Source organism: Ictalurus punctatus, chromosome 25 (genome assembly GCF_001660625.3).
Source record: "Ictalurus punctatus breed USDA103 chromosome 25, Coco_2.0, whole genome shotgun sequence".
NCBI classification, from domain to species: domain Eukaryota; kingdom Metazoa; phylum Chordata; class Actinopteri; order Siluriformes; family Ictaluridae; genus Ictalurus; species Ictalurus punctatus.
Genome location: NC_030440.2, coordinates 12,692,640 through 12,706,032, shown reverse-complemented (window position 1 = coordinate 12,706,032; position 13,393 = coordinate 12,692,640).

Sequence of the window (13,393 nt, the reverse complement as noted above, 5' to 3'; positions counted from 1 at the left end):
CCATGACTTCCCGTTTCACAGGGGTATAAATATGAGGTAACACATAGGCCAAATTCCCTTAGTCATTCATAATAACGGGTAAGACCAAGGAATATAGCTGTGATGTGTGGCAAAAGTTTGTTGAGCTTCACAAAATGGGAAGTGCCTATAAGAAAATAACACAAGCATTGAAAATGCCCATTTCCACCATCAGGGCAATAATTAAGAAGTTCCAGTCAACTGGAAATGTTATGAATCAACCTGGAATTGGACGTGTGTCTATATTGTCTTAACACACTGTGAATAGGATGGGTCAAGTGGCCAAAAAATCTCCAAAGATCACAGCTGGAAAATTACAGAAGTTTTATTGCTTTTTGGTAATAAACGCCAGAGGTGATTTTGGCGTACACAGAGAGGTAGCCACATGGAAAAGTACCTCACGCCCATGGTTAAATATGGTGGTGGCTCTTTAATGTTTTGGGGATGTTTTTCTGCCAGATGACCTGGACATTTTGTTAGGATATGGACTCTATCAAATATCAACAGATATTAAATGAAAACCTGATTGCCTGGTTGGATCTTCAGGCACGACAATGATCCAAAACATACATCAAAATCCACACAAAAATGGTTTCCTGTCCACAAAATCAGGGGCAGTGGTGGCTTGGCGGTTAAGGCTCTGGGTCAGAAGGTCGGGGGTTCAAACCGCAGTACTGCCAAGTGCTGGTTGGCCCTTAACCCTCTCTGCTCCAGGGGCTCTGTATCCTGGCTGACCCTGCGCTCTGACCCCAGCTTCCTGACATGCTGGGGTATGCGAAGCAAATAATTTCACCATGCTGTAATGTATATGTGATTAATAAAGACTCATTATCATTATCATTAAAATCATGGTCCTGCCATGGCCATCCCAGTCTGAACTGAAGAGGAGAGTCCACCAGCGTGGACCTCGACATTTGAAGGATCTGGAGAGATTCTGTATGGAGGAATGGTCTCAGATCCCTTGCCAAGTATTCTCCAACCTCATCAGGCATTATAGGAGAAGACACAAAGCTGTTATCTTGGCAAAGGGAGGTAGCACAAAATTTTGACTAAAAGGGTGCCAATGATGGTTGCACACCTATATTTAACAAAGATGTTTGTTTTGTTTTTTTTTGTTTTTTTTAATATATAAAACTGTGTTTGTTTTGTTTGCAATTGTTTGATATCCATGAGAGCAGAGTATTTTGGGGAATTTTCAGGTTAAACAATAAGACAAATTTTCACAGCATTCTTTGCTCATATTTACCATGGGTGCCAATATTTAGTGGAGGGCATTGTATGTGTATTAGATATATCTAGGCTCTTCATTTTAAACTTGTAGACCATAAAGCGCTACTTTGTCTGTGCACATTTGGCATTTTAGATATGTCTGAGAGTGGTCAGGTCAGCATTTCTGACAGAAGGTACATTTGAACACACTGGTGAGCGAACCTCAGTGACGAATGATGGCCCATCCATTCTGACCAGTAGAATATCTTCTTGTGGCCAATAACCTAACCAACACATTATGCTGGATTTATTTCCTATACTTTGTCACCTTTATTTATTTATTCCATTACTTTTCCATCAAATTTAACAAACCAGTTAAATTGTGTTAAAATGTAAAGTTGAAATTTTTGGTGTCATACATGTTTTTTTTCTGTTTCTATTTTTTTCCCCCCCAGAATTGTTCCCTCTCTATCAGTTACGATGATCTTAACTAATTTAACTTAAATTCTTTTGGGAAACTGGCACAATGGCTGCTGTGCCTACATTGGTGGAAAGCTCGGGCCATTTGTCTGCTGCCTAGTGACATAGCTAATATTTACTCTGCTGGCTTAATTGTGGAAATGGTATGCCGTTGCAGTCTAGGAAAACTGATCGATTTCTCTCCTTAAAGATACTCAGCCCTTTGTTATTTTTGCATGTTGTGTCAGTAATGCACATCATTATGTAGAAAAGCAAAGATGAATTAGAAAGGTGCTAAGGCACCGATTTGACAAGCCTAACTTTACTTGTGTGCTTGACAAATCCATCCATACATCCATTTTGTATACCGCTTATCCTACTTGGTCGCAGAGAACCTGGAACATATCCCAAGAAGCATTGGGCACAAGGCAGGGTACACCCTGGACAGGGTGCCAATCCATCACAATGCACAATCACACATACATTCACATACTCATTCATACACTATGGACACGGCAATCAGCCTACTGTGCATGTCTTTGGATTGGAGGAGGAAACCATAGTACCCGGAGGAAAGGGCCGTGGCGGGAATCAAACCTGAAGGTGTGAGGGGAACGTGTTAACCACTATGCCACCGTGCACCCTGCTTGACAAATGACTTTAAAAGGGTTTATTAACCCATCTGTATATTATACCACAACACTGTGGAATCCTCAGTTCTGACTGCAGAAGGTGTTGATTCATTTTCTATAACAGCACGTCTCTCACAATAGTGCCAGCTGCAGGCTTTATATTAATGCACATGTATGCACATGTACTATTACATTATTGTTTCTATAGTAACAGCTCAATCACATGGAGTGAACTAATGCCAATAAATAAAGGCATTAGAAAATATGTTATTTAATGAAAAGAAATGATAATTGTTCATATGGTAAAGCTTTCTGTGTGGAGAGGTTTATTTAACATTCTTCAGCGTCAGCATTCTGTAATGGTCAGTAAGTTTCCCGTTTCTGTGTATCATGACAAGCTGTGTTTTACTTGCTTCAAGAAAGAGGGTGAAAAAAGGATATACTGTTTATAATGTAAGTAATAACAGGAACTAACTTGTTTCTGGGATGTTCCGTAATGTTACATATAGCTGTAAACGGTTAAATGTACACTGCATGTTATACATACTTTCGTTTTTTTTAATGCATTCTTTGGCAAAATACTGTAGCATGAGATGAATTAAAAGTTTCAGGATGTGCTGTGATTGAAAAATAATTAACTTTGGTGTGGTAACAAATCACACCAATCTGTCGTTGATTTTTCCTTATGACAGCAAGCCCTGCCATGTTTTATTCCTTATATATTCTGCAACTACTATGAATATCCATGGGACGCACATCCAGCTACATAGAGTGAATGAACAACGTGACAGAATTCATATATATGTAAGCATACAATCATCATATATGATGCCATACTCACCAACTTGAATGTTGTGAAGGTTATTTTGAAACTTGCTCTATATTTGCATCTTATTATGTTGTATTTTTTCGCATCTTAGAATCATCACTGATGTCAGTTTGCACTGTGTGTCGTTTGTTAATACACTATATGGCCAAAAGTATGTGGACACCTGATCATCACACCAAAATGTGGTTCTTCCCAAATAGATGCCACAAAGTTGGAATTGTATAGGATGTCTCTGTATACTGTAACATTACAATTTCTCTTCACTGGAACTAAGAGGCCCAAACATGTTCCAGCATGACTGTGCACAAAGCATGAAGACATGTTAATGTTGTACTGGAAGAACCCGAGAGTCCTGATTTCAACCCCACTGAACACCTTTGGAATCAACTGGAACACCGACCCCAGACCTCCTCACACAACATCAGTGCCATTAGTACCTCACTAATGCTCTTGTAGCTGAATGAACACAAATCCACACAGCCACCTTCCAAAATCTAGTGGAAAGCCTTCTCAGAAGAGTGGAGCTTATTATAGCAGCAGAGAGGGACTAAATATGGAATAGGGTGTTCAACAAGCACATATGAGTGTGATGGTATTTTAACCTTTGGGGTCAGTGCAGTGGTGATTGATTTTCCATTGCCAACATTGCTTTTCAATAACTAGAGGTCTGATTGTTTCATGGATGGAATAACAGACTTCTGTTTAGTTCATGAGTTTTCTTTGGTTTTTATTTCATAGGTGTGGCTCTGTCAGGTTTTCCTAGTGGCATAAGCTGCATTGGAGATCTAAAATGTACGGCACTGGCCTGGAGTTCAGGCCAAAAATAAACCCAAAGTTCTTCTTCTCAATACTTGAATGCCAGTTAGAAATATCAGTAAGAACTACATATACAAGCAACAGTTCCACAACTTTATCATGATAGGATTTTCTACCTTAGTTGCTACTAATCAAATCAGCAAACACCTGTACTCTATGCGTGCAAGACCTAACCACACAATGTTTGGGGTCCTTAACCAATAAAATAAAAGTGGCTATTTAGGCACAGTGTATGTAACACATGCAAGAGACTAATGACTACTGTGGAAAAAAGTAAACAACTTTTGTTGGTTAATCCCTTTTCATTTATGAGGCAGCTCTGTTGCTGTTAATGTTTACCATCTGCACCTTGCTTTTTTCTCAGTAGGCATCACACAGTTTGTGGTCACAAACGGCACTCATGAGCTGGCATTGTTTGCCGGTGGGAAAAAGTAATTCTGTTTGAAAAATTTAAGCCGGTTGCCATCATTTTTGACTTGTTTCGCATTCTCCAATGAAATGTGTTATACAACACATACCTAATTAATAAACAAGAAATAAACAAGAAGATAGAAGAAATCTGTAAGAATTTGCAAACACTTTGGTAAGAATTAGGGTCACTAACTATGTTCCTGCCCCAAATAGGTTAAAGATTCTGGTCTGGAGGGCACCAGATCCAGGGTGTGGTCCTCTGGACAGTAAGGCAGAGCAGAGTTCTGTTCCGGTGAATCGTCATTCTGACACCGGTGTCCCACACAAGGAAAGAGGGATTTTAATGGGAGCAGAAGTTAAGAAAGCAAAGAGACAGGGTAAAGAAAGCCCTTCTTTGTGTGTGTGGTCGACGGTTGAACCCATCCTCTCTTTCCTCCACACCCTCCCCCTTTCCTTTGACTTCCGTTCAGCCATAACCCCAGGAGCTATGAGGGAGTCAGCAGCGAAATCACATACACATACACATACACATCAAAAATGCTATTCTTGCCACTTCTGCTTTCACTTTGACTGCAAGGGGTTTCTGTGAATATAAGATACTGAGAAAACAGAGTAAAAATAACATGATGTTTGATACCTGCTTTAAACCAAAAGACTAATGGAGAAATGAGGCCCTTGGGAAGTATAAGCAATCTAATCAAACTGAAACACAGAGCTCAAGGGTCTCATTCGATGCACTTCCTTATGGACTAAATGCAGGGTATGAAGAAGTATTCTGCTTTCAGTGTATGGAGGCCCATCTATATGGAGTCTGAAAAGCAAGTCAAGAAACTTCCTCTTTGGTGACAAATAACCTTCAGGCACAAGTACCTGCAGTACGTTCTCCCTCCTCCATGAATTGGCCTACTGCTTGGTAGGGACAAAGCCATCATTCATAATATACAACACATAGGTTAACCAGCCAGGTGGGTTTTAATTATAGCTATTTCGTGGATTGGTTGTGTATTAAACGTGAAAAAAATCTGCAATGCATTTCATGAAATTGTGTTTATTAGCTTTGTGTTGCTACCTCAAAATCACAAAACAATTCCTACAAATTTGCACCATTTAAATTTTTTATTTTTTTTAAGGCCAGTTTGAAACTTTCCATTCTCAAGTTAAGACACTTTTAATTACTATCAGTGAAGAGTAAAGTCAATAAACTTTCCAACCCATGTGTGGAGTGGATTTATCGGATCTAATCAGGCTGCCAAACCAAACCAGTGAAGGAGTCTTGCATCTCTATTTCCGAGACGAGACATTCCAGACAGGAACGCTATCAGACCGCATAACATATTAATTTCTCAAACAGGAAAGTTAAATGCAGCTGTACCCGAATCGCTAGGCAAGGCTACAAATAATACAAACAAAAACAGTGTATTGGATAGCATTTGGATTGCATATTACTTTATAAAGAATGCATAAGAATTTGGAGGTTATCCTTTATATTGGCTGACCATGCCAAAGCAGAGAACCTGGTTGATATCAGTGGTGACACTGGAGGAGTAGATGGAATGTGTAGCATCCCAAAACATTCCAGGCTATCAGTAGCATTCCCTCACAACTGGGCAGTTTAAGCAGAGGAATAATATTCTCACACACAAACACATATCCCTGTCAAGGGTGTACCCCGCCATGTGCCCGATGCTCCCTGGAATAGGCTCCAGGTTTCCCAGTGACCCTGAAGGAGGATAAGCGGTATAGAAGATGGATGGATGGACAAACACATATTTTTTTCTGATACAGGCCACATCAACATTTGGAGTGCACTTACTGCACAATCACACACAACTGAAGAAGACCACATCTGCTGTAAACATGGACAGTTAAAGATAAGAAAAGCATCTCCTGGTCTTTTTGTGATCTTCAAAAGTGTGGTTTCCAGTAAGCCTGTGTACACGGTAGCCTCAGATTTCCGTTCTTGGCTTACAGGAGTGGAACAGGATGTGGTCTTCTGCTGGTATAGCCCATCCACGTCAAGTTTTGACATATCGTATTGTGCATTCTGAGATGCTTTTATGCTCATCTCATTTGTAAAGAGGAGATATTTGAGTTTCTGTAGTTTTCTTGAGCTCTAGAGCTCTGGCCATTCTCCGTTGATCTCTCAAGAGACTGCTGTGTGTGTGAAAATCCCAGCAGATCAGCCATTTCTGAAATACTCAAACCAGCCCATCTGGCACCAACAAGCATGCCACATTTAAAGTCATAGAGATCACACATCTCTTGATGTGCATCTGCATGGTTTTATATATTGTGCTGCAGCTATATAATTGGCTGATTGGATAATGCATGAATGAGCAGATGTATAGAGGTTTCTATTCAAGTGGATGGACTCACCGTCCACTTTATTAGGAACATGTGTACACCTTCACATTCACGTAGTTAACTTTTTCCAGTCTTTAGCTGTCCAGTTTGGGTGAGTCTGTGCCCATGATAGCCTCAGATTCTTGTTCTTGGCTGACAGGAGTGGAACCTGAGGCATGAATTGAAATGAATGAATGAAATGAATTTTTTATTTTTTTTTTGTTGTTGTTGTTGCATTGTGATGCTGCCACATTATTGGTTGATTAGATAATTGCATGTGTGGCTGGTATGTTTTAACATTGAGATTTAGTTTTACTATAAAGGTTTTATTAATGCCACGTATTAAAAAAAGAAGCCCGTTGTGTAGCAATAGAATGGCTAGACACGTAGCAGCACTGGTGATTCTTTTGATGGTGTTAGGATGCTTGAATTCACACAACAACTGTAATGTGGCTACATGGGTCCCAGACCACCTGTGTCTGAATGAAAGGATCACAAGAGCCATTTGACAATGTTTACTGCAGATCACCCGATACGGATGTTAATACCATCTGAATGGAGTGTCAGTAAAGTTACTTGCTAGTCCAGAATGCGAACCACATAATCTACATTCCATGCCAAGTTCACAGACTCTCACACTGATCATTAAATGATTGGCATGTTAACTGGCACTCATTTGGGACACATACTGTGCTCTGTGTTTTGAAGTCATGCATACCTTATCTTATCTTACCTTATCACATTTTAGTTGTGCTTAGTCCCAATTAGGAACAAGCCAAAGACGTCTGCTCAATAGGAAAGAAATCTATCTCTCTTATCAAAGATGAACATCTCACTTTTGACTTCTTACAAACGTCAATTGACTGCATTCTCTGTTGCTGATGTTGTTATACCTTGAATCTTCCTCACATAAACAAATCAAAGAGTCCAGGCAGGATCCTCAAGCTGAGGGCCTTTGAAGTATGGACAGTGGTCTGACATCTGACCAAGCCAAAACTTATATTAAGTACACCCAAAAAACACTACACCCTATCCCCCCCCCCCCCCCCCCCCAAAAAAAAAAAAAAAACTCAAACTAAAGCAATTTCTCTCCTATAATGCCAATCACAACTTGCTTAACATTGCTGCATCAGTGTTTATTGATTGTTTGCCATGTTAGTCTGTTGGATACATTTTCATTCATGTAATTTGTATCATTATGATTCAGTATGTGGACACCAGTGCAGATAATTAGCTGATAAATAACAGAAAATGAATTATAATTAGTTTTATGTGAACATAACTGAAGGTGTGTGCCAATGTAATATTATTACTATTACTATTACTATTCTTTGTGTGAGGATTATTTTTTTTTATTGAGTATAATTGTAAATTTATAAACTACTTTACACATCTTTGCCACTGGAAGGCTAGCTAACAAGCAAGCCTACATTTATAGCTAGCTAGCCATCTGGGTGTCTGTGGTCTGCTGTGCTACTGTACATCAGCTAGTTAACAAGCATTCAATTTACCAGTGGGTGTTGAACTTACACGTTGTATCACTGAGGCAAATTGTCAAAAGTTCATTATACTTATTTAATTATTTATTTATATTACATTTCACAGTTTGTCTATGCATATTTTACTACATTACCTTAATGTTCTGAATTTCAATTCAATTATATTTGTCACATTTATGTGTGGATTTTAACAAAATATTCATACTTTCAAGTGTACTTTATTATTTTTTATTCAAAGATGGACAGCCTGTACCAGACACAAAATCACACGAGTGTGGCTTTTGGTAAGTGATAACAGTCAAGTAGAACGTTTTTCACTTTTGCATTGGCCATCAGACTCCCTCGTGTTTATACTTAAATGCTAAGTGGTGAAGTTAATGCACTGTACCACTCTAAAAATGTCAGTCCAGTGAGTATGTCATGTCCCACTGCACTTTTGTTTATAACTCACCTTCTGTTATGACCAGCGTTAACTCCATTAGGTCCTTAATGTAAGATAGTGGAGGTAAATCAGTAAGTTGTCCCTAAACTGGAAAAAATTTATCACCACAAACCACTTCATTCTCCTTCAATCATTTCTCTCTAGACATAAGGAGAATTTATCCCAGCCTTCTGCAAATGTCAGAGCTAAGGGGTTTTATGGCCTCCTTGCACCTCTCTAGTTCCCTGCAGAGCAATTTAGCTGAAGAGCTAATGCCTGGAATGCTGTAGTGAACCATAGGCTGTGCTTCCTCTGCTTTTGTGCAGCTCTAAACCAGGTTTAAAACATTGCTGGGTGATGAACTGGAAACGTTTTTTTTTTTTTCTTTCTTTTTCACAGAGGAAGACAATCAGAGCTTTTATCCAGGCCAGGGTTGTTCACAGGGGCACCTTTTCTCAAAAGAGCAGACTCTCTTCCTTATAAATAACCTGAACTAATCATGGATAATCAGTTTAGCATGGTTCCATCTGCCACTTTGATGCATAAAACAAGAAATGGCATCTAAATGGCTACTCACTAAATGCCTACTCACTTAGTGACTACTCGTGTCCCTCCCTGTCTGACCTGTAGCACTTATTAAACCCAAGAACTCACCACTTGTGTCTCACCATGTAAACACTAGGATGTTGAAAACTTATTCATTTTCCCTTAGAAATGCATCTAAGATGCCTCTAAGAAATAGCTCTAATTATCTAAAACAAGCCATTATTGCATTCCTGACTGTATATTTTATTGCTGACTAAAGGCCTGTTCATCTTGCTAACATGATATCCAATACTTAAAGCATCCCACATGTGAAATGAAAGAGTGAAAGCTTGATAGTATTTGGGGGAAATAGCCAACAAATTATTATATGGTTTAGTGTTCATTTGTAATCTAAAAAAAAAAAAAAAAAGAAGCATAATACACCAATGAATGAAAAACAAACCTGATGTGCATGGAGTAAAACCAAAGAATAAGGTACAAAGAAATGGTCCCTTTTTATCACTTTAAATGACATTCACAATATAAGCATCATTAATGCGGACAACATTCAACATGAAACATATATGGCAAAATAACTATGCTGGTCATATCAGCAAATTCTCTCACTTTAACACTGTTAGTATGAAATGAAGACCTTCTTCTGTAATCCTCGATGTGATCCGAATCCTCAAACAAATATACAAAAGCTGTTCATAGTGAATCTGTCTTTGCTGTAGAATTATTATTGTTAGAATTAGCTCTATCATGTAGTGATGGTTTGAATTGGTCTTGGATAGAAAAAAGATCAAGATTCATATAATTTAGAGAGATTATGACTAACATATACAAAATGAGCAGCGAACTTCATGACTGTCCAATGCTGGCAATGATACTTTACTGAGCAATATTCAAATCAGTAAGCATACATATAAAATCCAAAAAATCTTTTACTTTACTGGCTTCTTGCACAATGTCAATGTCTCATAAAAAAAATTCAGAGTTTGCTTCATTTCAAAAACACAACGAGAATGAAATCTGTGTTTTATCATTCATAGATTTTTTATTTTTTTTTTAATCCTTACTCTGGTTTATTTGAGTCGGTCATGAAGATAGCACAGCAAGTAGAAAAGTGGTCAAAGGTTGTGCTTTTAATGTTTCCTTCACTGTGGAGTATCAATACTGACCTTTTAACCACCGTGTGCTGCATATTATGAAGATGCACAAAGGGACCAATGTATGTCCATGCTTCCTTTTCTGCGTAGTAAGGATCGAGGAGGGATTGGGATTTGAGGGATATTTGTTACACTGCTTAAACAGACTGCAACTCCTAGCTATTTTAACAGCTTATTGTGAAATACAGGTTTCCTTCAAAATGACATCATTTTTAAATAATGGAAATAGGCAAGGCAAAAATACAGTTCCTTTTTATCAGAAAATGAGAAAAGGAACTATAAAGGAAATGGCACATCGAAGAAAATAGAGAGGGTAACAATCCTGAAATAAAAAAGTTATTGTGTGTTGTGCATTTCAGAGCAGTGTAGGCCATCATGTTTCAAGTTTCAAGTCTATTTAAGTTATGTGCACAAAATGTCAATGACAATTGTACATTATATTTGTATGTGTTGTGAGGCTGACAGCTGTGTGATACAATATATATATAAGGATATATATATATATCCTTTTATATATATATATATATATATATATATATATATATATATATATATATATATATATATATATATATCCTTATATATATATATATATATATATATATATATATATATATATATATTTATATATATATATAATAAGGAAAAGAGATTATTTACAAGTACTATATATATATATATATATATATATATATATATATATATATATATATATATATATATACATACATACATACATACATACATATAAAATATGCAGAATTTATTATTATGTATTGTATGTGAGCCTTGATAGTATATAGCGCTGATCCTAACAGTAGAGACAGGAATTTGTGCAGTCAAAAATGCAAAAGGTAGTAAAATAACTAGTAGCTGTGTGTAGTTGTAGTGTCCGAGCAGTCCTCTATAGACATAGGAGAGTATAAAAAGTAGATGAAGCAGCAGTACAAAGTAACAAAAAAAAAATGTTAAAACAATGACAATTAAAATAATGTAGCAGTAAATGAGGCAGAGGCATGTGGATTCCTTCATACTCTTGCTTGGTCAGGTCAAACCAGTGGACCTAGGAATGGGAAAGCTGCTTGCTCTGAGAACTTACAGGTTCTGAGGGATGTTCATCTCTTGACAGTTGCTGAAGTTGTTGAAATGGGAGCAGGTTTAGAGATGGACAAGAAGATGGCTGATCCCCAATCAGTACTTAGTTCATAAATATGCTATATGAAATAACACAGTGTGCAGTGCAAAGCAGTCAGGCCATCTTTACTCACCACTTACTGCCTTAAATCAGTATGATGGAGCGCACACTTGGGGGCCAAACCTGCTGCAGATAGCACAAGAGGAATACAGACACATGTTAACCTGTGATAATGTAAACACTGAAAAATATGGACATTCATAAAATAGGCAGATTTATGGCTTAGTAGGAAGTGAAGTTTTTCTTTCAGTCTGCACATGAGTGGGTCTGGTGTGAGCCAAGTCTGTGGTAAATTTGGATAATATCTACGTGTTTTTTTTTCAGCAGTTGTGCAAAATTGTGCTGTTGACCTCATACCACAAACATCCAGTTAAATGACTAATAAAGCACACTAAGCAAAACCTTAACACTCTTTTCGGAAAGTAAAAGACTGTCAGGCAGTGTAAACCATGCTAAGATTACTGAGAGGAAATGTATCCAAAATGTCTTCCAATTCAAGAGGTGTTTCCTTATAAAGCTTGTTTTTGTCTGGTTTCTGCACAACTATTTAAAAAAAACAGTGTTATTCACAGTGCTGACAAAGAGCATGCTTATGGCACTAATGGTCATACAGCACTTACTGTCACACAACACTCGAACGCTCTCTCTGAGTGACTGCCAGACCTTGAGAGGCGTACACAATTTTACTGTACATGCACTGATCCTGTTTTTCTCAATACTCAAACACTGACGTGAATCACACCAAAGCCTAATAGTAGGGGAAGTTAAAGTGAAGCCTGATAAAAACCATGTAAAGCACTGCAATGCATAATGAGCTCTGCACGGGATTTGATTCCTGAAGTTTCCATCTTATTCATCAGAGCCAAGGACCTTGTCCTCCAATGACTGGCTCTCTGTGTTTAAACAGTTGACCTGTCCAAATCTGCAGGAGGCTTTCTTATCCCTGCTGACATGTGGTTTTGGGAAGGAAAGGCATAGACAAGGTTCTCACCATACGCCAATGGTGCCAACTCCCAGAAACGTCATAGGCCATAAACAGACCAGCGGCTGAGAGAGGAGAATGTCTAGATGGAAAAAGGTTTCAGTGACTTGGGTGGAGTATGTCTGTCAACTTCAGAGTTGCACATAAAAGACCCTCTTTGTTGGACTCCTTGGAAAAACTGGCAAAGCACATGATTAATCTGAAATTCCTTCACCACCATATGTAAACTTAAAGAGGGCTTTATACATAGGAATGCTTACCTTCCAGGGCCATTATCTCAAAGTGGGGCCCCTTGTTGATAACTAAAGTAGAACACAATGTATTAATATGTATGATCCAGTCTAATACTAGTGAATTTGGCACTTGTTTTATACTACTACAGGTACAAATACCTGTTTATTTATACATGTTTAGTAGGCATGTACTGCTTTTTGGGAATCTAGCATAGTTTTATTATTTTTCTGCTCTAACACACCTCCTTAAACTGTAAATTAACTGAGGAGTGTGCTTAGAGGCACTGTGCTGGACTCCCTACACACATCAATGAGTCTTGGGCGACCATGACCCTGTTGCTGGTTCAGTGGTTGTCCTTCTTTGGACCACTTTTGGTAGGTACTAACTGCATACCGGGAACACCCCACAAGACCTGCTGTTTTGGAGATGTTCTGACCCAGTCGTTCAGTCATCACAATTTGGTCCTTGTCAAAGCTGCTCAGATCTTTACGCTTTTCCATTTTTCCTGCATCCAACACATCAACTTTGAGAACTGACTGTTCACTTCCTCCCTAATATATCCCGCCCCTTTACAGATGCCCGTGTACCAAGATAATCAATGTCATTCACTTCACCTGTCAGTGGTTTTAATCTTATAGCTGATCAATA